Genomic DNA, 27,537 nt, shown 5'->3' on the forward strand with positions numbered 1-27,537 from the left:
TAAAATATTACAAATATTTTACATATGAATAGCACATTAGTGTATCTGTTTAATACTTATTGAACACACAGTTATTTTGTTCTCATGATAACCCTGTGAGGTAATAATAGCAACACACTGAACATTTATGATGGGCCAGGCATAGTCTAGGGCTTCCCAGGTGGCTCAGTAGTAAAGAATCCGCCTGCAATGTGGAGATCGCGGTTCGATCCCTAGGTCAGGAAGATCCCCTGGAGAAGGAAATGGCAATGCGCTCCAGTATTCCTGCCTGGGAAATCCTACGGACAGAGGAGCCTGGTGGGCTATAGTTCATGGGGTCGCAAAAGAGGTGGACACGACTTAGCGACTAAAGAACACAGGCATATTCTAAGCATTTTACACATACTTTGCCTAGTTCTCACTATAACTATATGAGAACTTTGTCACTTTCATACACAGATGAGGAAACTGAGGAAAAGAGAGGTTAAGTAGCTTTCTCAAGGAAGACAGGGTTTGCTCTATACAAATGTCCAGGATACACTCTTAGAGATTTTGATACAATTGGTCTGGAATGGGTTTGGGCATCAGTATTATTTTTAAAAGGTAATCACTTAGAAGCACTCCTCAGGTGATCCCAATGTGCAGTTAAAGGTTGAAAATGACATGAGTGAGTCAGTGTCCCCATGTAAACAGGGTTTACAATCAGAACAATTGCATTTCTGACTAATGTAAGAAATGATTAGATTTAGGGCAATCTAGATCAGTCTATAGACCCCATGAAATCCAAGAGTCTATTGTATTAAAGAATTGGCTGAATTCCAGAAGGCAGATTTATTAATGTCTGTAGCAGGGAAGTGAAACATTGGGAAAAAGGTAGCACGAGTCCTTAGACTCAGCAGCTCCCTGTATAACAGCAACCCAATACAGTACAAACTGATGCACTGAAATCCTTTTTGATACAAAGTTCTAATTCTGGGGCTGAGCAGTTGGAGGGTTCCCTAATCTGTTGCACTGTAGGATATGGTTAAGTGTAACCAACACCGCAGGTCTGGATAGGGTAAAGCCAATCATGTGAGAAGATCAGAATGCTGGAACAAAGTCACAAGGCCAAGGTAACTGTATTCACTGCAGACACATGCTGCTGTGTAATAGCTGGGTCCTCAAAGCAGCTGGCAGTTTCTTATCATCATTGCCACAAAGACTGACCCCTGTTCCTGGGGCCCAACCAGAGCTGTTTTCTAAGACATTTAAGGCCTCAAAATCCTTTCTTTCCCTCCACTCATCTCTGGGTCTTTGTCTTGTGGTTCTTCCTTTTTGCTTATTTTTTAGGAGAAAGCATTTCCTGACAGGATGAAGCTTTTCACTGTGGTTCACATCTCATTTCCCTCACATAAATTTTGCTACTTTGTTTCACCAATTATTCTTTCTCCTGTACCTTCCATCTCTCACTCTCCCTCAGTTCTTTCTCTGTGTGTAAGCTGGCACAGCTCTTCTGCTGCCTAAATCATTTCTAGGATCATGCGGTGTGAGTGTGTGTGTGTGTGTGTGTGTGTGTGTGTAAATCGCTCAGTCATGCTGACTCTTTGTGACTCCATGGACTGTAACCTGCCAGGGTCCTCTGTCCATGGAATTCTCCAGGCAAGAATACTGGGGTGAGTAGCCATACCCTTCTCCAGGGGATCTTCTCAATCCAGGGATTAAACCGAGGTCTCCTGCATTGCAGGTGGATTCTTTACTGTCTGAGTCACCAGGGAAGTCCAAGATCATGCCATCCTCCCTCTTTCTCTCTCTTTCTCTTCTCTCTAAAATACATGGTATTTCTGTTTTGTTTTGTTTTTTTTTAATTCAAAACATGTAACAAAATATATTTTCTTTAGTCATTTGCTTGATAGAACAAATCAAATCTAGACTATTCTGTCTGCTAGGTATTCAATTACCACTGTGCTTACTTATGAAAGTAGTATATTAGACATTTGTTTTTGTTCTTAAAAAATAGAAGGAGATATGACTGATATCACCTGAGTCCTATTTGTGTGCAAGGATTTGTGAGGAATATGAGTGAATCCCATACAGACAGTGCCCTCAGAGAACAATTAGTCTAGTGGTTAAAATGAAGGCAGAGTAGACTTATACACAGCAGATATGTTCTGAAGTGACACTTGATGTAATCTATTCTGCCCAGCCTTATGTAAGTGTCCTGATTGTTAGACTGTTAAACTTTTATTCAAGCCATGTACAAATAGGAAAATGTAGAAACAAATTTATCTAATTTTCATAGCTGAAAGGAGTCTAAAGAACATTTTGTCCAGCCTCTGTTCCCCCAATATTACAGATGGGAAAAAATGAGGGTCAAGAAAGGATGTTGTTGTTTTTCAGTTGCTCAGCCATGTCTGACTCTTTGTGACTCCATGGACTGCAGCACACCAGTCTTCCCTGTCCCTCATCATCTCCCAGAGCTTGCTCAAACTCATGTCCATCGAGTCGATGATGCCATTCAACCATCTTGTCCTCCATCACCCCCTTCCCCTCCTGCCTTCAATCTTTCCCAGCATCAGGGTCTTTTCTAATGAGTTGGCTCTTTGCATCAGGTGGCCAAAGTATTGGAGCTTCAGCTGCAGCATCAGTACTTCCAATGAATATTCAAGACTAATTTCCTTTAGGATGGACTGGTTTGATCTACTTGAAGTCCAAGGGACCCTCAAGAGCCTTCTCTGACACCACAGTTCAAAAGTATTAATTCTTCAGCACTCAGCCTTCTTTATGGTCCAATTCTCACATCCATACATGTGACTACTGGAAAAACCATAGCTTTGACTAGATGGACCTTTGTTGGCAAAATAATGTCTCTGCTTTTTAATATGCTGCCTAGGTTTGTCATAGCTTTTCTTCTAAGGAGCAAGCATCTTTTTATTTCATGGCTGCAGTAACCATCTGCAGTGATTTTGGAGCCCAAGAAAATAAAGTCGGTCACTGTTTCTATTGTTTCCCCATTTCTTTGCCATGAAGTGATGGGACAGGATGCCATGATCTTTGTTTTTTAATGTTGAATTTTAAGCCAGCTTTTTCACTCTCTTCTTTCACTTTCATCAAGAGGCTTTTTAGTCTCTCTTTGCTTTCTGCCATAAGAGTGGTGTCATCTGCATATCTGAGGTTACTGATATTTCTCCCTGCAATCTTGATTTTGGCTTGTGCTTCATTCAGCCCTGCTTTTCACATGATGTACTCTGCATATAAGTTAAATAAGCAGGGTGACAATATACAGCCTTGACATACTCCTTTCCCAATTTTGAACCAGTCCATTGTTTCACGTCCAGTTCTAACTGTTACTTCTTGACCTGCATATGGGTTTCTCAGGAGACTGGTAAGGTGGTCTGGCATTCTTATCTCTTTAAGAATTTTTCACTTTGCTGTGATCCACACAGTCAAAGGCTTTAGTGTAGTCAATGAAGCAGAAGTAGATGTTTTTCTGAACTAAAAATCAACCACTGTGTGTTTATCAAATAGTGATTTTATACCAGATCTGGGGTAGGTAAATCAGGAGATGAAATGGAAGCTTAACAAATGGTCATTTAGTCTCTATAGCTTACATTTTCCATATGTCATACTGTTGGAATCATACAACATGTAGCCTTTAAAGGTTGGCTTTTTTCACTTAGTAAAATGCATTTAAAGTTCCTCCATGTCTTTTTACAGTTTGATAGCTCATTCCTCTTTCGCACTTAATAACATTCTACTATCTGGATGTACCACCATTTATCCATTTACTTACAGAAGGACATCTTGGTTGCTTTCAGGTTTTAGGGATTATGAAGACAGCTGCTCTAAAATCCATGTGAAGGTTTTTGTGTGAATATAAGCTTTCAACTCCTTTGGGTGAATAATACCAAGGAGTATGGTTTCTGGATCAAATGGTAGGAACATGTTTAGTTTTGTAAGAAATCACCAAACTATCTTTCAAAGTGGCTGTATGGTTTTGCATTCTCAACAGCACTATATGAGAGTTACTTATTGTTCCACATCCTCACCAGCATTTGGTGTTATCAGAGTTTCAGACTTTGACCATTCTAATAGGTCTGTAGTGGTATCTTATTATTTTATTTGCATTTCCCTGGTGACATACGATGTAGAACATCTTTTCATATGCTTATTTTCCATTTGTATATCTCTTTGGTGAGGTGTCTCTTATGGTCTTTGGCCCATTTCTAAAAAAGTTCAAATTGTCTTATTATTGAGTTTTAAGAATTCTTTGCATATTTTGTATGATAGTCTTATCAGATGTATCTTTTGTATTTTTTCCCAGTCCTCTGGCTTTTACTAATTCTCTTGACATTGTCTTTTGCAGAGCAGTTTTTAATTTTAATGAAATCCTGCTGATCAATTATTTCTTATTTTACCTGTTTTTTTTTACCCCCACTGGGTTTTTGATAGACATAAAAATGACAAAGGGATCAAAATATGTATATAATTTTATAACTTGTTTTCCCGATTTAATATATTATGAGCTTCTTTCTTATAAATATGTATACTCTCACAACATCATTTTCAATGGCTATGCAGTGTTACATAGTTCATCACTAGTAACGGACATTTTAAGTTTTTACTGAATTTTGTTGTTGTCATTGCTTATAAATATGGCTTCAAACCATGTCCTTGTAGCTAAAACTGTGCACACACCCTTTGGAAGTGGGTTTATAAATAAATGTTAGCTACATTTATTTTTCATTGTGTTCTCAAGCAATGATCTGTGGATTTGATTTGAAAACACTGTTTTAATAATTTTAAGTTAAATATTTTAAACATATATGGAACTTGACATAAATGCTTTGATGGGATGATATGTGTTGTTTTTATAGTCCAGTCTTTATTTTGTCTATTTTTTTTTTCTTACCTACTCCTCTTACCTACCAATATATTCCTACCACCAGACATAGACACTATCCAACTCATGCATAATTAACAATTCAATATGTATGTTCTCTATTTTAGCCATAGTTAAATACACATATTTGTAGATAAATACATTTAATCATATACACATATAGATTAGCTGGGACTATCACTGTCTTACATTTTACAAATAATATGATATGACACTTCTCTGTGTCTTGTTTTTCTCTCTTGTAATTATGCCTCATGAACAATCACCAAATTAACCTTCATAGCTCTAGTTCATTCTTTTCTAAAGTTTTGCACGTTGTTCTAGGTATGGATGTACTATGATTTTTCAACTATTTTTTAAAATGGGCATTCACTTGGTGATTTCCTTTTTCCCCTCTGTGCTGAATAATGCTGCAACTAGCATCTTTGTGCATATTTCCTTAGGTTCTGGTTGTTATAGTTCTATGGGATAGATTTCTAGGAATAGGATTACAGAATAAAAAAGAATACATAATTTTAATTTTAAAATTGTTTTTAAAATTTGCATCTTATAATTATATAATTATACATTTCCTCTATCCTTGGCAGCAACAGGTATTAACTGCTTTAAATTTTTTCTTGGTCTGAAGGGTATAGAGTGATGTCTTTCCTTTCATTTCCCTATAAGTTAATTTGAACATCTTTTCATATTTGTTGACCATTTGGAGTTCTTTCCCTAGAAAGTACCTCTTGTACTCCTTTCCCCAGTTTTATATTGGATGGCTGGTCAATTTATTGGCAATTTGTGAGAACTTTTTGCATAGTATGGCTAGTGACCATTTGTCAGCTGTGTGGCAAGTATTTCTCCAAACCTGCATTTTCCTATCAATATAACCCTTTTGAGGGTGCATGTTATTAATTTTCCTATCAAGAAATGTATTTACTTCAGAGATTCATAGACTTAGAAAATGAACTTATAGTTGCCAGGGGGAAGGGATAGCTAGGGATTTGGGGAAGGTCATGTACACACTGCTATATTTAAAATGGATAACCAACAAAGACCTATTGTATAGCACATGGAACTCTGTGTAGTGTTGTGTGCCAGCCTGGATGGGATAGGGGTTTAGGGGAGAATGAATATATATATTCATATATATATATATATATATATATATATATATATATATATATATATATATTCATGGCTGAACCCCTTTGCTGTTCACTTGAAACTACCACACCATTGTTAATCAGTTATACCTCAAGACAAAATGTTTTTTGTGCTAAAAAAAAAAAAAGGAATGTATTTACTTCAGTTTCGAGTGAAGCTAGAACATTCAGCTGCCCTAAAATTGTAGACAGACCACCTAATGCATAGCATTTTACAAGAAAGGACTGAGATAATGGCAAACATAATAAATTCTCTTTCAGAACAATTTGATAAGTACAGTTAACAACTGCTAAATCAGGAAATAATTGCAATCACAATGCAGAATTTCCCGTAAAGATCTAAATTATCTTATATTTTCATAGCATATTAGATCTTGAGGGGATATTACCTTTAGACAAATCTTCATTCATTTCACAGGCTAGGAAAGTATGAAAAATGAGACCAAAGAGTTTCTGTTTTCAAACAGAGAAAAGAGTGATATAAATCTAATCCTTTCTGGGTTATTGTGGAGATGTAAACTGACACAATTCAGGTGAGGATTTAGAGTCTGGCTTCAAATACCCTATTGAGACTTTTCTAAATAAAGCCAGAAGTCTTGGCAGCTCCATAAACAAGTTGATTCAGAAAACTTAGTCTCCAAAGGGAGCTTAGTGTACTCTATTCTATCATGTGAAACACAGAAAACATCTGTGTCTTAATCCTTTATTAGAACAATCTGTATTATGCCCCATGCTTACGTGCAGTAGCACATAATGAGGAGCATATTAGGTTTTAAGAAAAACTGTCTTATTTCTATGGCCTCAGACTCTGCACTAAAAACAAAACAAAAAACCTACTCTAACCTGATGTATGTTTTAAAACCAAACTGTGGAGAGCCAAAATACTATAATTATTTCATCAAATTTATATTATTGATATTTTAATCTTTCAAATAAAATGCCCAAGACTATGTAAACCAAAAAATCATATATACAGGCCTTTGTTATTTTAAGGATTTAATAAAAAAAAGCATTTTCTTTTTTGATAGTTTAATATTGAAACTTTTTTTTTAAATTTTTTATTTTATTATTATTATTTTTTTTTAGTTGGGGGCTAATTACTTTACAATATTGTAATAGTTTTTGCCATACATTGACATGAATCAGCCATGGGTTTACATGAGTTCCCCTTCCTGGACCCCCCACCCACCTCCCTCCCCATCCCATCCCTCTGGGTCATCCCATTGCCCTGGCCCTGAGCCCTTGTCTCATGCATCGAACATGGAATGGTGTTCTGTTTCACATATGATAATATACATGTTTCAATGCTATTCTCCCAGAACGTCCCACCCTCACCTTCTCCCTCAGAGTCCATAAAATTGTTCTATGCATCTGTGTCTCTTATTCTGTCTCGCATAAAGCATTTTCATATCTAAAAGCTCCAGAGGCATTAGATCTTTTATTCAAGTTCAATTACACAGTACAGCTGTTTGGAAGATATTTTATACATTTTATATGAAAATGTCATAAGTTTAACTTAAAAATTTTCCAAGAAGGACAAAAGGCAAATACATAACAGCTACATCTTACCTATGCTTCCTGATAGACTACTCTTGGCTCCTTTTGGTTACTAAAATGATAATATCAAAAAAGTAATTAAGTTTCTTAAAATCTAGTAGAATTCTGTTCTGACAAAAAAGTGAGTTTACACAATAATGATTTGAATTTAAAAATGAGGCATGTGAGATAATGCTCCAGCAAGTGCTACTGACCACTGATTTTATCCCAATCAACGTCTCCCTATTTATATGAGAATCTTATATTTTCTCTTCCACAAGAGATCGAACAATTTCAGTTATAAAGAGAGAGTGCTATTTGGAAGTGTCTTTCCAATTTGGAAGTAGTATTATCTGAATAGTAAGAGTTTAGAAAGGTCATCCTATAAATTTATTTTTTGCTCTTGAACTCCTTAAAAAAACCTTGGCTGGAAAATTAAATCCTGAGAACCTAACCAGTCTTAGACCGTAGAGACCTCTGTTTAGAGACTTCTGTTGCTAGGTGTATAAATGGTCAAATTTAGTAAAAGCATTTCAGATGATATTTTCACAGGTTTATATCATGATAGGCAAGCCAAATTCATTTTTAGCTATTGATTAAAATACTCACTGTATTTACCATTGGGTGAAATTTGGAAATAGAAATGGAGACAAATTGCATATTAAGGTTTTAGGTTAAGTTAAAGGAAACCACATATAGTTCACAAAATATTAAAATAATGTCCAGAAATACTGGGTATATTAATATGAGTGAAAATGATATCAATTCTACACTAGGACCCAAATACATACCAAACAAAATGAAATGGAAACCTGGTTCTGAGCTATTTTAACCTGCTGTTTTGTTGGGGTTTTTTTTGTGGAGATTGTCTTGTTGCATCAAAACTACCTGGATTTTTGTTATTATAAAAATGACATCCCTGGGCTGCTCCCAAGATACTGAAATCAAATCACTGAATGGGGCCCTGGGAGCTGTCCTTTCAAAAGCACTCCAGGTGGACTTCTCATGCATTCATGCATAAGTATCATCAACTTGGACAAAGCAGACTATCTTGTTGACTTCATCAACTGTTTGATCTGAATTACTGAATAAGGATTTGAATAAAATAAATGCAAAATACAGACAAGAATTACCTAAAACTTAGGTATTTCAGATAAATCAGACTAGTTAAAATTTTGCTTGGTACTTTTGTAAATGTAAGGTCTAAATCAATTTTAAGAAATCTGCTCGAGACTTAAATAAATGTTTTTAAAATAAAATTTTAGCTCATGAACGAACATTTTTTTCTTATTGTGCTCATGTTTTAGCATAAAACAGTAACTTTACCATAGTATATATAGAAGGAGAGTGTAATCTCTCTGATTGGAAGAGAAATAATGTGTTAAAAATAGGCATTGAGAATGGTGAAATTATAATGAATTATTCTGTATTAAATTGCTATTTCTTAGAACAGAGAGATAAAATTGAAAATCACTGTTATTTTGAGTCAAAACAAATCAAACAAATTAATAAGTCTTAAGACAAATGAATTTTGAACCTTGAGACAAGTGAAATGAATTGGTGAGTTCTAATTTACTCCTAGCACAAGCATGTTTTCCTTTCTCATCTGTTCAAAACTGAAATTCTTAGAAATGTGATATGTCATTATGAGACATGAAATATCTAGGCATAAGGGCATCCATCTTACCATGTTTATCTTTAAGAAGCCTCTTGCTATTGTTATTAATTCAAACTTTTTAATACAGCTTCAATCAAGTGACAAAAGATTACCCCGTTTTCCCTTGAAATGATACTCATTGATGAATTCATTGCTCTCAGGTTGTTCTGTGCTTCAACCTTGAGTAATTAACAAAACCTCTCTGCTTTAATTGCTAATCTTTCCCTTAATGGAAGTCTATGACATTTTTAATTAATTACTTCAGCAACCTCATTTCCATTCATATCAAGGTCTTACATTCTCCTCACCACTTCCTTATTTATTAATTATTTTTGTTACTAGTGTACCTAAACCAAATCCCTGAAGTAGTGAAAAAACATACAAGGTCAAAAGCATGTCCTAAACCTGTGGAGATAAACACACCTAATTTTTTTTTTTTGTTTTTAAGTATCAAAGTTAGAGGAAGACGGCGCAAGGGCCACTGGGAAAATTACAGAAAGTGGAAATTAACCCTCAAATCACATTTACCAACAACTAGACTCTTCTGGGGCCATTCTCTGGCTTTTTCATTCAGTTCAACAGCTGATTTTTAGAATGGAATGTTTTGATTAATCTGTTTGCTTATTTCAGATTAATCATATAATTGCCAAAGATTGACTTCATTGCATTGTGTATAAACAGTGTTGATGGGTAAGTGATAATTTTACTCATTGCTATTTCCAATGGGTTAAGGAAATCTACAGTTTTCAATTTACTTTTCCCATTCATCAGAACTTAATCTTTGCATATTATTCTCTGTCTTCTACATCTTGGTCATAAGCATTGAGACAGTCTGCAGATACTATTTCTTTATGGATTCACTTACTAAAAAATAAGCACCAACTACAATGTGCAGGTGTAGGCGGCTGCAAACAGATCACGTTCCCTAACTTTTGTTATATCTTTTGATTTTGGGTTCTATCTTGTTATATGCCCTCATAAAGCCAAGCAGATTAATTAATACTTTTTCACAATTTTGGATATTATGCCTACCTTTTACCATTTGTTTATCATTTAGTTACTTATGTTTATCTTTACCCAAAAAGGGATTTTAAATAGTTTCATAAAATTAAGCAATCAAACAAGCAAACAATATTTTAAAAAACAGAAAGATAGGAAAGCCAGTTAAAAGAACTGGGTGAGTAGGAGATTGTAGGAATCCATCATGAGTTATTTAGATGAAATTCTCACTAGACTTAGATCTGATCTCTGAAAATGTGGGAAAATAAATTGAATTTTATGATCTTTACTGCTCTTTTAAAGCTAAGGAGATCACATCTTTGCTCAAACTCTTTTGATATTTAGAATAAAAATCCAAAGTCCTTATGGTTTAGACTTGCATTGTTCTGCTGCTGCTGCTGCTGCTGCTAAGTCGCTTCAGTTGTGTCCGACTCTGTGCGACCCCATAGACGGCAGCCCACCAGGCTCCGCCGTCCCTGGGATTCTCCAGGCAAGAACACTGGAGTGGGTTGCCATTTCCTTCTCCAACGCATGAAAGTGAAAAGTGAAAGTGAAGTCGCTCAGTCATGTCTGACTCTTCGCGACCCCATGGACTGCAGCCTACCAGGCTCCTCCGTCCATGGGATTTTCCAGGCAAGAGTACTGGAGTGGGTTGCCATTGCCTTCTCTGTGCATTGTTCAATACAAGTTAAACTAAAAATTCAGTTTCTCAGTTACCGTAGCCATATGTGCTCAATATGCCACATGTGGTCAGTATTTTGGGCGCTGTGGCTACTGTTTTGGGCAATATAATATATGGACATTTTCATCATGGCAGCAAGTGTAGTTGAGCAGAGCTAATCTAGCAGTCTCTGCATGATCTGGCCTTTGCTTGCCTTGGTGACTTTACTCTTTACTTTTTCCCACCTGCTCACTCAGTTCTAGCAACAAATGGCTCGTTGCTAGTCAGACATTCCAAACTGGTCCTGCCTCAGGCCCCTCCCACTTGTTATTCCATCCATCTAAAACACTTCCTCCAGATAGTCACATCTCACTTTAGGTCTCTGCTCAAGGAACCTCCTTGGAGAGGGTTAATCTAAATATCATCCAAATTATTCTTTACGCTCTTATCCTGCCTTATTTTTCTTTTCAGCACTTGTCACTCCATTATATAGTTTGGTCTTTTTTTTCCCATCACTCTCTCACTAGAATATAATTTCTATGAGATCAAGGTCTTTGTTTAGTTTACTTCTACATGCCTGGCCTACCGCAGGTGCTCGATAAATGCTTGTTTACTCCAGTGGTTCTCCAAAGAGGGTGATTTTTGTCCCCAGGGGATACTTAGCAACGTTGAGAGAGAGTTTTGACTGTCAGAACTGGGAGGGTGCTACTGGCATCTAGTGGGTGGATGGGAAGGATGCTGCTGAACATCCTACAATGCACAGGGAAGCTCGCACAACACAGAATTACTGGGCCTAAAATGTTAATAGTACTGATGCTGAGAAAATTGTGTTGACTCTATTAATTATCCACTGAGAATACATAACAATTACTCTGATGGGGCAAGACTGAATCACAGGTGTGGTTTACCAAATGACTCAGCAACTAAATATTTTCTCCTAGTTCATTTACATTTAAGGCAAATGAAATTATGTCTAATATTGATATTCTTCAGCTAACTTCTTTCTCATCTTTACACTTTTTCATCTGTATACAATCTCATACTTTCATTTATATAAAAATGCCATTTCCCCTTCCAGAACCCCCCTTCCACCTCCCTCCCCATCCCATCCCTCCGGGTCATCCCGGGGGAAAACATGTACACCCATGGTGGATTCATGTCAATGTATGGCAAAACAAATACAATATTGTAAAGTTAAAAAATAGAAAATAAACTAATTAAAAAAATGCCATTTCACTTAACTTCAATAATATCCTATTTTTCACCTTTGCCATATCCCATTGTCCTTTTCTGTGTATATTTTGTGACACTAACTACTATTAATTTTGTGTAATTCACTGAAGTATTTAAAAAAACTTCTTTAACATGACTCCTTTTAAATCTTCCTTATGAGCTGGGTTAAATAATAACAGAAAATTGGCAAGGAGTAGTGGACAATAGGGGGCTTCCCAGATGGCACTAATGGTAAAGAACCTGCCTGCCAATGCAGGAGACTTAAGAGACGAAGGTTTGATTCCTGGGTCAGAAACATCCCCTGGAAGAGGGCATGGCAACCCACTCCAGTATTCTTGCCTAGGGAATACCATGGACAGAGCAGTCTGGCAGGCAACAGTCCATAGGGTTGCAAAGAGCTGGACATGACTGAAGTGACTTAGTGCACACACACACACAAGTGGACAATAGGACACTATTGTCTAGTAGCTGGTCAATAGGACACCTGTCTTCAATACAGGCTCTTTCACTGATTAGCTTATGTGTATTTGAGCAAGGTAATCCATTTAAATAAAATGCAAAAGTGACGCATCTCACACAGGACTGGACACAGTAAAAGACTGCATCCATCCACATCTTCCCTTCCGTCCAGTCAATACTCTGTGAACTAGATAAAACTAAAAACTTCCTTGGTGATCTCCACCTAAAATAGGGTTATGTCAGTGACAGTGTACTATTGAAATCTAGATCGTGATGCTTCTAAAAACTCTCTGGAAAATGAAACTTCAAAAGCAAAGTTGGATTAGAAGTTTCATCATGTCTTTCTGTTGCAGAGAGAAAAGCTTTTAAACATTAATGGTGATTTAGCTCTTCAGAGCAGATGGCTTCATTATCTCAAAATATGTCAAATTATACTAATTACCAAAAAAGGGCAATGTAAGGTATATTGTAAGAAAATGGTAGCATCTTATCCTGAAAAGATGACTGGGGAAATGCATGTGACTTAAGGTTACTAAGATTCAGAAGTTGCCAAGCATTTTGATAATGTGATCTTCTTTTCTTTCCCATCTTTTACCATTATAGAGAGTTACAAAGAGCATTGTTTAGTAGGCCTTTGTGATAATTTGCTTAAGTGATTTTAAAGGATGTAGAATACTTGATTTTGAATGCAAATAAGATGCAGTTAGCTAATGCAGTCTTTTACTTTTCGCGACTGAACTGTAAGTTTCAATTTTTGAGTGATTCCCTCACTCGCTCTTTCATCCCTTTCTTCCTCTCCCTTCTCTTTTTACCCTTTTCAAATAAATGACAACAGACCACATTTGAAGGGCTGTTGTTTAAATTCCAGAAGACTGAAAAGAGTAAGAGTTTCTCAAAGGCAAAAAGCAACCAGGCACTGAATTTTGGAAGACAAGAACGATGATGAGCATAGCTTATTTGCACTGCCTGTTTGAAAAGAAACCATAAAATCCAATATCTAACTTTGCAGCTGGAATCCTCATAGAAAGAAAACAATCTTGCCCCCTTAATTTTATTTTCTCCTCCCATCATCTCATGGCAATTTGCTTAGTGGAAGAGAATCATGGAGCCTAAAATAACTTAATCCTTAAATGGTTTTATATCCATCACCTTCATGGTAATCCCATTTGCCCCAGGTTTGGTACACAGTCCCTCACACAGTAGTGATACAATCTGTAATTAGACTTAAGAACTACTCTGAGATGATCAAGGAAGAAAAGGATTCCCAATATATTTGTAAATGTTATGATAATTGACAGATACTTTGCCTTATTGATATTTTAATGCTAATGTCTATCAATAACAATCCATTTACAGTTTTGGGAATACTAGCATAAAGAAATGTACAATCTTTTTATGAGAAAGAGGCAAATAATTTCTCTGTCTCATCATCTCTATCACAATGAACTCACAGTAGAGACTTTAGTATATAGACATAAATAAGTAAAAGGAAAGCAACAACCCTAAACTGGTAGGTTTTCTTTTGGAGGCAGTGCAATTTAAGCCTAATATCTTCTTTTAGAAGAATTATATGATTACAGTACTCAGCAAGAAGAATTGATGTTTAAAATGTTGACCCTGGTTCAGGTAGTAAAAAAAAATATTGAATTATGTTTATGTTTAACATACTTGGTAAGGTGAAGACATAAAATAAAGACAAAAGTGTTTAACACAGAGTAAATAAAAAAATTAATGATCTTCATTTTATGGAATACATATTATTCAAAAGAATGGTAAATTCCAGCATATGGAATATACAGCATACATGGGAAAAATATATTAAATTAGCAATGGCAGTCCTTTTAAAATGTTTTTTAGTAAAGATTTCCTGACTTTATATGATCAAGCTATTCTTTGGAATGCAGAGTTAATTTTAAAATATATCTCTCTGAATCACAATTAAAAATCAAATATTTATTCCATGGATCTAAAAAGAATAGACTTCCATTCACAATTACGTTACTAAGAGAATTTCTTTTTTTATTATTCAGCAATCTTCAGAAAGAAATTGTGAATGGTTCTCAATTGAGCTTTCAGTATTTTTCACAGCAGTACTTTTTTCCAGATTGTTTTAATTTTAGGAAGAATGATCAGCTTTGCTCCCCTGAGTAAATTTGTATTTATTTTTCTATAATTTAACATGTAAGAATGACTTTATACAAATATGAAACTATAAATGCTTGGTTATTAACAAAGAAAATGTACAACTGTGTATTGTCTATGATATATTTACTCATACTCAAGTCATGTTCAAATATTAAATGCAACATGTATGAGTGTAAGTCTCTGTGTCTGTGCATGCATATGTGTGCTTAAGGTTCTCAATACTTTAATTTTTCTCATCTTTAGATTAGGTCTTAGTAACTCAAGATGATGGCAAAGAACATGTTTTGGATAAAATAGCTTAATACTCAACTTAATCTTTAACAATACACAAGTTGATAAGTTTTACTATGTTTAAAATTTTTACTTTTATTATAAATTCCTAAATTCACATCTTAATATTTAATTTTATCATTTTAATATTGTTTTCCATAATTTTTGGATCACTTGCTAAAACCATTAGTCTTGATTCTACTTGGTACCTTTAACCATGGCTTGGAACTATAAAGCATTCCCTCAGAACTTCATTTCCGGAGAGAGCTAAGTTCAATATATGACATGCTTAGTAGAATGTCTATTATATAGTAAGCATCCTGTAAAGGTTGGTTGTTTGATATCCTCTCATTCCTCTCTTTGAAATTGCCCCACTCTCTCCTCACCAGCCTTCTGGCCTCCACCTTCACACTCTTCACCAAATCCATTCTCCATTGCTGCAGTGCTGTATCCCTTGCTTACCCTCTATAGCTCCCCATTGCCCTCAGCACAAAGTCCATAATCTTCATCATGGCTCACAAAGCCTCATACCAAGTGGACCCTGCCAATTTGTCCTCTCTTATCCCTCATATTCAACTTGTGAGCCATGGCCACATTTTCATTGCCTTCTTTCTCTAGCCTTGGGGGGAGGGGACACACTTTCCCCCCCTCCCTCACTAACTCCAGCACATCGCTTAGGTCTCAGTGAGGGTATTCTTCTAAAAAGCCCCTTCTGATCTCACATTTCCACTTAGGTAGGGTTTAGGGCCCTTCCCTGAGCTTCAGCACGTATCTTCCTTCTCTAGGAGGCTCTGAAGCCCACAGCTGCCTCTGGCTTCTCAGTTCCTAGCACTTGTAAGGGACATGGCAGATAATTGGAATGAAATGTAATTATTATTTCACAGTATCCTGAGTCTATTCACCTCTACTTACAGAAAGAAGAGTTCCAGGAAAAATGACTGAAAATTAATAATTATCATATTGTGGATGATTTTGTATTTCTATCTATCTTTCTTTATTGACCCAATTTTCTGCAATGATTATGTATGACTTTTATTATTAGAAAAAAATCTTAATTTTTAATTGCCTCAAGTTTTGTTGAACTTCTCTAGCAAGTCTGTTTATCATAGTCCATTGGGAACTGCAGAACTGCCAGTATAGACTGATGACATTGAAAAATCTTAGCATCATTGGATGGGAAATGTGATAACACATCCAAGTTTATGCCCTTGGAGAGTCTGAGAGCAGAATGAAAATTAATGAAATGCATTTTACGTTTTCTGTGACATGTCAGTAGGTGTCTCTAAGGAAATTATCAGTTGAGGAAGGAACCATCCTTCTGATTCTGTGCTTAAATTAAGGGACAATGTATGAAACTTTAGGGCTGAGATTAGGCAAAGGAGACTCAAAATTTCCAAATTACAGGCATGCAGAGCTATTACTTTAATTAAAATTTAAAAAACAAATTAATAGATTATAGTTTCCAGAAAGCATGTTGGAAATTTAAATCTGGGAACTTATTAAAAAAAAACAAAAATTAAAATAAACTATAGAACATAATCTGGCTTAATAGAAGCTAAACTCTTAAGTCATACAAGGATAGTCTTAAAAATGCGAATAAAAATGTGCTCCATCTTAAATGACTTTACTGAAAAAATAAGACAAATCTTTCTATTAAATCCTTTTTCCTTTTGGGAGAGGAAACAAACCAACCACCCTGAAATCTGAATTGGGATTATTATGGTGATTTTGATCTTGCAATTGCAGCTATTTCGCCAAGGCTCTTATTTCATCCTTGCACTGTACTTACTACAATATGCTCGCTACATGTAAACATCAGTGTGTTCTTTCTATTATTTTAAAACCATTTTACACATCAACACAGAGTGCAAATGTGAATGAGGTATAATATATTCCTTTCAAGTAAGGGAACTGGGAGGTGAACACAAATAAAAATAACCCACTTGTAAAAGTGCTGTGAGAAAGGAAAGGATGAAGTGCTATGGGGATTCTGGGTGGAAAAGTCTCCATCTTTTTTCTTATCAGAGCCCTGGTGAAATGCTTTGCTGAAAGAAGAGCTGGCTCTGTAACCCCCTTGAGGACAGGACCATACCTCATTCATCTTTGTATTCTTTGCTGCTAACACTCCAATAAATGGTTGTTTAATAATATTGTACACAAGTAGGTGGACTCTGGAGCCAGATTTTCTGGGCTCAAATCCCATCTTTGCCGAGTTAGAGAATGAGCTGCTAGAATTTAATTATAATATACAGAAAATGTGTTTTCTCCAAAATAAGATTTTGTTTTTGTCTTTGTTTTTAAATTATGAGGTAATGTTATATATGGTCTGTCCTCCGTATAATAGAAGAAGAATAAGAAGAATAAGCTCCATTCATGGTAGGCATCCATACTTATACAGTGAGTTGTTCTTTAAAGTGATAATCATCCTGTATTACTAAAAATCCAAACAAAGCAACAACCCTTATGTCTTACTGTATTGAACTATAATTTTAGAGTTGGAGGGACCCTTTGACCATTCTGTACATTAATTTCCTCTCTATTTAGGTGAGCAAACCAAATTGTAGACAGGACTCTAGTTAGAAGACAGAAGGCAATGATAAGAGAGATTTGAAACAAATTGTTGGGACTTTCGTCTTGACACATAGACACAATTAGTGTATAATATAAATAAAAGAGTAAATGTGGAATGAATAAGAAACATGTGAAATTATAGAAAAATATAATGGAGGTATTAGAGTTTAAGTTTATAGAGCCAGAAGAATAATGGCTAACAGTGATTTAGACAAAAAAAGGGCATAAGTAAATTGAGGAAAAAACATTATTTTCCATAAAACGTAAGAAGTAAAGACTATAATACCACCACCATGACTACTATGTCCTTACTTCTATCTTTCATTTTATTCTAATATTTCATTCTCAAGGGCATCCCAAGTTGTAAAGAATCTGCCTGCCAATGCAGGAGATGCAGGTTTGATCCCTGGGTCCGGAAGATCCTCTGGAGAGGGAAATGGCAACACATCCAAAATTCTTGCTTTTGGAAATCTCTTGGACAAAGGAGCCTGGGCTACAGTCCATGGAGTCACCAAAGTGTCGGACATGACTTAAGTGACTAAACAACAACAATCTCAATCTCATCCCTAGGAAAATGTGAAAGGTCATACCACTGGGAGGAATGACTTTGACTGACAGTTAAATCATAGCATTCACAGTTTGAAATAAATCCTTACTGCTATTTCTAATGTTCATAGTTTCATTGAGTTAGACAAGGCTGTGGTCCAAGTGATCAGATTGGTGTTTTCACAGCCTTGTCTAACTCAGTGAAACTATGAACCATGCCTCGTAGGCCCACCCAAGACAGACGGGTCATGGTGGAGAGTTCTGACAAAACATGGTACGCTGGAGAAGAGAATGGCAAACCACTTCAGTATTCTTGCTGTGAGAACTCCATGAACAGTATGATAAGGCAAAAAGACAGGACATTGAAAGATGAACTCCCCAGGTCAGTAGATGCTGAATATGCTACTGGAGATAAGTGGAGAAATAACTCCAGAAAGAATGAAGAGACAGAGTCAAAGCAAAAACAACAAGCCATTGTGGATGTGACTGGTGATGGAAGCAAAGTCTGATGCTGTAAAGAGCAATATTGCATAGGAACCTGGATTGTAGGTCCATGAATCAAGGCAAATTGTAACTGGTCAGACAGGAGATGGCAAGAATGAACATCAACATCTTAGTGATCAGTGAACTAAAATGGACTGGAATGGGTGAATTTAACTCAGATGAGCATTATATCTACTACTGTGGGCAAGAATCCCTTAGAAGAAATGGAGTAGCCCTCATAGTGAACAAAAGAGTCCAAAATGGAGTACTTAGATGCAATCTCAAAAATGACAGAATGATCTCTGTTCCTTTCCAAGGCAAACCATTCAATATCACAGTAATCCATGTCTATGCCCTGAACAGTAATGCTGAAGAAGCTCAAGTTGAATGGTTCTATGAAGACCTACAAGACCTTCTAGAACTAACACCCAAAAAAGATGTCCTTTTCATTAAGGGGACTGGAATGCAAAGTAGGAAGTCAAGAAATACCTGGATTAATAGGCAAATTTGGCCTTGGAGTACAGAATGAAGCAGGGCAAAGGCTAATAGAGTTTTGCCAAGAGAACACACTGGTCATAGCAAACACCCTCTCCCAACAACACAAGAGAAGACTACACATGGGAATCACCAGATAGTCAATACTGAAATCAGACTGAATATATTCTTTGCAGCCAAAGATGGAGAAGCTCTATACAGTCAGCAAAAACAAGACCAGGAGCTGACTGTGACTCAGATCATGAACTTCTTATTGCCAAATTCAGACTTAAATTGAAGAAAGTAGGGAAAGCCACTAGACCATTCAGGTATGACCTAAATCAAACCCGTTACAGTTGTACAGTTGTAGTGAGAAATAGATTCAAAGGATGAGTGAGAAATAGATTCAAGGCACTCTGATAGACAGAGTGCCTGAAGAACTATGGACAGAGGTTTGTGACATTGTACAGGAAGCAGTGATCAAGACCATCCCCAAGAAAAAGAAATGCAAAAAGGCAAAATGGACAGAAATGGTATGGATCTAACAGAAGCAGAAGATATTAAGAAGAGGTGGCAAGAATACACAGAAGACCTGTACAAAAAAGATCTTCATGACCTGGATAATCACGATGGTATGATCACTCACCTAGAACCAAACATCCTGGAATGCAAAGTCAAGTGGGCCTTAGGAAGCATCACTACGAACAAAGCTAATGGAGGTGATGGAATTCCAGTTGAGTTATTTCAAATTCTGAAAGATGATGCTGTGAAAAGTGCTACACTCAATATGCCAGCAAATTTGGAAAACTCAGCAGTGGCCACAGGACAGAAAACATCAGTTTTCATTCCAATCCCAAGGAAAGGCAATGCCAAGAATGTTCAAACTACAGCACAATTGCACTCATCTCACACAGTAGCAAAGTAATGCTCAAAATTCTCCAATCCAGGCTTCAACAGTATGTGAACTGTGAACTTCCAGATGTTCAAGCTGGATTTAGAAAAGGCAGAGGAACCAGAGATCAAACTGCCAACATCTGTTGGATCGTTGAAAAAGCAAGAGAGTTCCAGAAAAACATCTATTTCTGCTTTATTGACTAGGCTAAGCCTTTGACTGTGTGGATCACAATAAACTGTGGAAAATTCTGAAAGAGATGGGAATACCAGACTACCTGACCTGCCTCTTGAGAAATCTTTATGCGGGTCAGAAAGCAACCGTTAGAACTGGAGATGGAACAACAGACCGGTTCCAAATAGGGAAAAGAGTACGTCAAGGCTGTATATTGTCATTGTGCTTGTTTAACTTATATGCAGAGTACATCATGAGAAATGCTGGGCTGGATGAAGCACAAACTGGAATCAAGATTGCCGGGAGAAATATCAATAACCTCAGGTATGCATATGACACCATCCTTATAGCAGAAAGCGAAGAACTAACGAACCTCTTGATGAAAGTGAAAGAAGAGATTGAAAAAGTTGGCTTAAAGCTCAACATTCAGAAAACTATGATCATGGCAACTGATCCCATCACTTCACGGCAAACAGATGGGGAAACAGTGGAAACAGTGTCAGACTTTATTTTTGGGGGCTCCAAAATCACTGCAAATGGTGATTGCAGCCATGAAATTAAAAGATGCTTGCTCCTTGGAAGAAAAGTTATGACCAATCTAGACAGCATATTAAAAAGCAGAGATATTACTTTGCTAACAAAAGTCAGTCTAGTCAAAGCTATGGTTTTTCCAGTAGTCACGTTTGGATGTGAGAGTTGGACTATAAAGAAGCTGAGTGCTGAAGAACTGATGCTTTTGAACTGTGATGTTTGAGAAGACCTTTGAGAGTCTCTTGGACAGCAAGAAAATCCAAACAGTCCATCCTAAAGGAAATCAGTCCTGGATATTCATTGGAAGAACTGATGCTGAAGCTGAAACTATAATCCTTTGGCCATCTGATATAAAGAACTGACTCATTGGAAAAGACCCTGATGCTGGGAAAAGTTGAAGATGGGAGGAGAAGGGGACTATAGAGAATGAGATCGTTGGATGGCATTACCGACTCAATGGACATGAGTTTAAGTAGACTCCAGGAGTTGGTGATGGACACGGAGGCCTGGCATGCTACAGTCCGCGGGGTTACAAAGAGTCGGACATGACTGAGTGACTGAACTGAACTGAACTAAACAGTTTTTACAAATGTAAGTAATTTCGCACTTAACATCTGGGTTGTTCACTTTGTCAATCATTATCTAAATCAATGGGACTTCTGAAGAATAAAGCACTACTGATTCATGAAGAAAAATACTTAAGATCTTATTACTAAAATTTTTGCTGTAGAATGAGTAATATTAATCAACATGTATATTTATATAAATATATGTTTATATGTGAAGCTACTTTTCCACAATGAAACTTTATACTGGGTTAACTTCTATAAAAGATTTTCTCTAGTGGGTAAATTACTGTGTCGTGATAAAAGGAAAAAAAATTTTGTTTATACATTTGAGACTAAGATTTCGTATTGAGGAAATTGGGAGAATATTCTACCACTAGATTTTTGACTTATGAATAGCTTGAAGTGGCAGTTTTTATTGAAATTCAATATTTACTTATCCCCAGGCAGAAATATCTTTAATAATTTTCTCTCTGCTGTTTTGGGAAAGGGACATTTTTCCCTACATAACATCTAGAGTATGAAATAACACCCCCCAAAATAAAAAAGGTAAAAGAATATGTGGATTACTAATTCAGGCCCCAGGATACCATCACAGATTTCTCTCCCCTTACACACTTCTAAAACGTGTTTTAAATCTGTGGTTAGTAAAGAGCTACTCTTTTCAACCAAGAAAAAAGTTTTAAACTATTATACTTGATTGGGAACTATTTTTTGACACTTACAACAAAACACTGTAAATATGGTCTACTAATTTACTCTCAAACTGAGTGTACTGCTTCTGTAAGTCATGTGCAACTGAGCCATATTTTTAAATGCTTATTTTCCATGTACTTCACATTTAATTATACTGCCTTGTGAAAATTCTTGAACTATTTATTTATTTAATTTAAATCTGATTTTGCTATGTAAGGTTTCTTGTGTCTTTTCACATAAATTAAAACTCTCTAAGGAGAGGGAGTATCATAGAGCTTTGTTTCTATAAAAAGAGGTGCTCAAAAATATTTGATAATGAATGAATAAGCATTTACTTCTATCAACATGACTTAGGTACACACCTTTCAGAAATGTTTAGTTTAGGAGAAAAGAATCATGTTTCAAAATAAAGAAAAAGTAAGATGAAAAATGAAGACTTGGGGTGGGTGGATATCAGATTTGCTGAAAAGATCTATTTCTTATCCTGCTATGTTTCTCAGATTTTATTTTAGCACCCACAGCTTGAAAATCAGATAAGATTTCCTAGGAGTGTGGCCAGGAAATAAATTGGATTTTAGTCATTTACATTTATTATGGTTGTATAATGCATCAGGCACTGTATGGAACATATACATTCCATGAGAACGTCCTTTTCCTCCAAAGGCTGTGTTCTGATTTCACACCTACATACCATATATTTTATCTGAATAAAAACAAAACATATGTTCTAACTGCTGTTGTGACTAGTTTTATAGTTGCTGTTTTCCCATCATTTAGTAGGTCTGTGTTAACCTTATTATTAAATGGGCTGGAGTTGTTTTGGCCTGTGTGTAGTTCATGCAAGCATATTCTAAAGGAAATAACACTAATCATAGGATTGGGAAGCTAGTCTTGGATTTGCCACTAATTAGTGGCACTAATCACTAGTCATTGTAACTGACAATGACCAGAAATGCCAAGGAACTAATGATCTGTGCCTCTGTTAGTGACATGACCTGTCCTTCTGACTTGACAACAGTATCATGAACATAGACTATGATATAAATCAAAACATAATTTTTAGTGAAAAGTTCCAGTTAAAGACAATGCAAATATTTGTGACTGCGTAGCTCTTTTCAAACTCGCCTTTTGTTTGGTCTGTTTTTAGGAGGAGAAGGAGAAGATCTTCAGTTGGCCTGGAGACCTTGTTCTCTGGGATAGGAGACCATTGCTGCTCTGAACAGAAGCAGTCACCTCACAGAAGGCTTGAGGCACAGCATTTAGACCATTCACAGCAAGCTTGTTCTCCACGCCAGCCTGCCTGTCCTGGCTGGTGACATCTAGCTGCTCTCCTTCTCAAAGGGCTCCCCCTGTCTCTGGAAGACTCTTGGAAATTGTTGCAGATTCAGTCTGTTCAAGTTGTCTGGGATTTCTGTTGTGATTCAGAATAGCAGAGCTGTTTCTGGGTTGCCCTTTTAAAAAGGAATTTGGAGCCTCAGAGATCAGTGTAACTAACACATTTTATGGTCAGGTATGAAAAGCTTCTTGATGAAAGTGAGACAGGAGAATGAAAAAGTTGGCTTAAAGCTCAACATTCAGAAAACTAAGATCATGGCATCTGTTCCCATCACTTCATGGCCAATAGATGGGGAAACAGTGGAAACAGTGTTGGACTTTATTTTTTTGGGCTCCAAAATCACTGCTGATGGTGATTGCAGCCATGAAATTAAAAGACGCTTACTCCTTGGAAGGAAAGTTATGACCAACCTAGATAGCATATTTAAAGGCAGAGACATTACTTTGCCAACAAAGGTCCATCTAGTCAAGGCTATGGTTTTTCCAGTAGTCATGTATGGATGTGCCAGTTGGATGGTGAAGAAAGCTGAGCGCCGAAGAATTGATGCTTTTGAACTGTGGTGTTGGAGAAGACTCTTGAGAGTCCCTTGGACTGCAAGGAGATCCAACCAGTCCATCCTAAAGAAGATCAGCCCTGGGTGTTCATTGGAAGCACTGATGTTGAAGCTGAAACTCCAATACTTTGGCCACCTCATGTGAAGAGTTGACTCATTGGAAAAGACCCTGATGCTGGGAAGGACTGGGGGCAGGAGGAGAAGGGGATGACAGAGGATGAGATGGTTGGATGGCATCACCGACTCAATGGACATGGGTTTGGGTGGACTCAGGGAGTTGGTGATGGACAGGGAGGCCTGGCGTGCTGCGATTCATGGGGTCGCAAAGAGTCGGACATGACTGAGCGACTGAACTGAACTGAACTGATGAATGGTCAATAAAAAGAAAGCATTTCTTCAAGCTCTGTGTATTTAGTGTCTACTTTAATTGTGTATATAAAGGGGTGGGAAGTGAGAAGGAAGAAGCAACAATAATTTTTTCCCTACTAACTGGGGTAGCATCCTACAAGCTGTGGAGAGGGCCTGAGAATGGATTGAATAGGCCATTTGAAGCCACATGGAGTCGAGAATAAAGTTAAGAATTTGAACTCTCAGTGTCCTGATTTTTAGTTTCTTTATGTAGATTGTAATTCAATTGTACAATTATGCTAACATAAAGGATGAATGAATAAAGCATATTCATCCCATTGGATCAGCTTTTTTTTGGTTCTCTAATGAATCAACATTATTAAAAAAACTTCCACTCCCCCAGATATTAAACTTGCTAGCTTCCTATAAAAGAAAATTCTTAGCTCTTAGATCAGTAGTTTCCGATCTCTACTTTTGATTAACAAGGTCTCCTTGTTCTAAATTTTCAAAATGATCAGCATAGTTTTAAGGTCCAGTTTCCTATTTTTATTTATCATAGCTGTCCCTATAGTTCCCTCTACCAAAGGCAGTTTATATAGTCTCTGCAGCTGTATCAGATGAGCAGCACACCAATATCTGCATTTCTTTGGGGCTCACTGAAGAAATGAAATAGATAAAAGGAAATAGAAATATGTCTAACTTCAATTAGCTGAATCCCTCAATTGGTTTGAGGGTATAATTTCCATTATGATAATCTTATTGTAGACTTTTTTAAAAGGTGAAGTGCTCGTCTCTGTTTTAATGAGACACTGTTTTAACTGGATACTGGCAGCAACCCCTTTTCACTCTCAATAATATAAAGATATTTCTTAAGCAGAGAATCCAGTGTTAAAATTTGGCAACAAACCTGTGTTCTTATTGGCAAAAGTCAGAAATCAAGAAATCAAGCTGTCTTATTACGTACTTCAGCTTTCTACTTTGAGATGTTCAGAGAGGTTCAATAACTTGTCCAAAGTCACACAGGTAGATTAATACCTCACTCAAAAATTTTTCCTATGTCTTTGAAACCATAAGAAAAATACGAAGATCATGTACTTAGTCAAATAATGCTGTGACATTAATTTCACTCGTGATAGTATAATTCATGGGGATAAAAACATATTATTATTTTATGTATTAAGCACATCATACAATTAACTGACAAAAGAAAAATTCAAATCCACATGACCAAATACTACAACCAAGTAGAAAAAAACAGACTAAATATAATACTAGTCTAATGTTGTGGTAAATTTGGATCAATAGATTTTTCCTCCCAAAATCCAATTTCATTTATTGAAATTGTTTTTTTATTGTATTAAATAATATATCAAAATGCTAATTTACTAAATTTTAGTTTAGAGTTATAAAATAACAGTTCAAGGAAAGATTAACATTCTATTAATCCTTCTGTAGATAAGAAAGTTGGGAGTCACAGAGATTAAGAGGTGTTCCCCCTATCACTCACTAGTCAGGGCAGAAAGAGGCCTGGGATCCAGTTCTTGGCCTACTGGCTCATACCTATTTCTTTGGTTCTTCACACCTGCCCCCTCCCATTTTGTTATTAATCAGACAGGAATGTGAATGTATCACTCAGGATTAATTGGTTTTTAAAGGGACTATTCTATTTTCATAATTTAATTTAAGTCTATCTTCAAAGAGCCCAGATAAAATTCTCAATCTATACTGGTCTATAGGAATCTCCAGAAGTTTAACTCAAGCCAAATGGATTAATTCAAGCTAATTAAAAGATGCATTATGATTCATTTAATCCAACATGTACTGTTCACCCACCATGAGCAGATTCTGTGCTAAGTGTGTTAAAAAGATGAACAAGACACAGTCAAGGGAACTCACTAGAAAGCAGTGTGAGAGGATGTGAGACAGAGGTCTGCACAGGCGCAGGTGCTCGGAGAGCTAAGAGGAGGGCATCTACCTCAGCCCTGGAGACTCAGGGAAGAGCCTTGCAGGAAATAACCTTTAACTTCTTTAACTGAGTTTTGAAGGTGAGCAAGGATTAACCAAGTAGTTGAAACAGTAGGTGTTCTGTTAAAGAGAACATCATTAGAAAAGGCCAGAGGTATGGAAGCATGCGTGCAGTTTGAGGAAATACCAATGTTGGGCAAGACAAGACAAGGGTGCTTAAGGGGAAATTGTAGATGAGAAGACCAGATAAGTAGACCTCACAGGTCACATCTTCTTTTTGAAATTAGTGTTTTCCACATATCAGTGTGCATGAAATTCACCTGCAGTGTTAAAATGCAGATTCCCAGGCCTTATCTTCATGGAGCCGGATTCAATGGCTGTAGTAGGTTCCAGTTATCCATATTTTTAACAAATATTCTAGATAACTATTCTAGAGAAGACTGCACTTGGAAAAATGCTGTTATAGATGATGGTATACCTTGAAAGGAGTTTAAATAAAATTTAACAAACATTCTAGATAACTTTTCTAGAGAAGACTGCACTTGGAAAAATGCTGTTAGAGATGATGGTGTACCTTGAAAGGAGTTTAAATATAAAGGTGATATCATGAAATTAATGCTGGAGCAAAGAGGGTGGTGAGATATATGTGACCCTGGCAGCAAAGGTACTAGTTGAGGAGTCAGAGTGACTCTTCAGATAAAGACAATAGAGTTTTCTAAGATGGTGACTGTGTGGATGGAGAGACAAGGCAGATACAAGAGCATTAGAGAGTAAGTGCTGGAGCGTTTAGATTTAATTTGGGGAGTGAGAGGGAAAGAAGACTGGATGAGGCAGAAAGAGGAGAGGACAATTCCCAGGTTTCCAACACAGGTAACTGAGTAGGTGGTGGCATTATTAAATGATCCAGGAAATCAAAAGAGGCAGGCTTTATGGAGGTTACTGGTGGTGATAATGAATCCAGTTTGGAACATGTTGACTTTGAGTTGGATCAGGCAGAGTTGGTCAGGTAGTGGTACTGGTGTTTAGCTGGAAAGAAATAGTAGTTTGTAGATACACATTTAGACTGAACATAAACGCCAGATAAACTATGTTTTCAGCTGAGTTACTTTAATACTTCTTTACCTGAAATGGACTATTTAAACATTTATTAAAGATGACAGAATTATGTGCAGAACAAGCCACAGGTAAAATAATAATTTTTGAGAAGCTAGGTACAGAATGTACTGTGTTGTGCTTAGCCACTCAATCATGTCTGACTCTTAGCGACCCCATGGACTGTAGCCCACCAGGCTCCTCTATCCATGGGGATTCTCCAGGCAAGAATACTGGAGTGGGTTGCTATGCCCTCCTCCAGGGGATCTTCCCAATCCATGGATCAAACCCAGATCTCCCTCATTGCAGGAGGATTCTTTACTGTCTGAGCCACCAGGGAAGCC

The 27,537-nt window shown here is 36.7% G+C and overlaps 1 protein-coding gene and 2 long non-coding RNA genes across 10 annotated transcripts in view; 2 read left to right on the top strand and 1 right to left on the bottom strand.

Annotated features, from left to right (window-relative positions):
• PEX5L (peroxisomal biogenesis factor 5 like) overlaps positions 1-27,537 on the bottom strand; it is an 817,344-nt gene that overhangs the window by 235,313 nt on the left and 554,494 nt on the right. The window lies entirely within an intron of this gene.
• Positions 1,427-24,188, top strand: LOC145538661 (uncharacterized). Its single transcript, XR_014077153.1, has 2 exons — positions 1,427-1,631; positions 23,047-24,188. It is a non-coding gene; the product is annotated as an uncharacterized LOC145538661 (long non-coding RNA).
• Positions 10,039-19,546, top strand: LOC145538665 (uncharacterized). The gene is made up of 3 exons (XR_014077156.1): positions 10,039-12,628; positions 17,276-17,342; positions 17,888-19,546. It is a non-coding gene; the product is annotated as an uncharacterized LOC145538665 (long non-coding RNA).

The sequence above is a fragment of the Giraffa tippelskirchi genome, chromosome 2, assembly GCF_054371585.1.
Source record: "Giraffa tippelskirchi isolate mGirTip1 chromosome 2, T2T-mGirTip1v1.2.pri, whole genome shotgun sequence".
NCBI classification, from domain to species: Eukaryota; Metazoa; Chordata; class Mammalia; order Artiodactyla; family Giraffidae; genus Giraffa; species Giraffa tippelskirchi.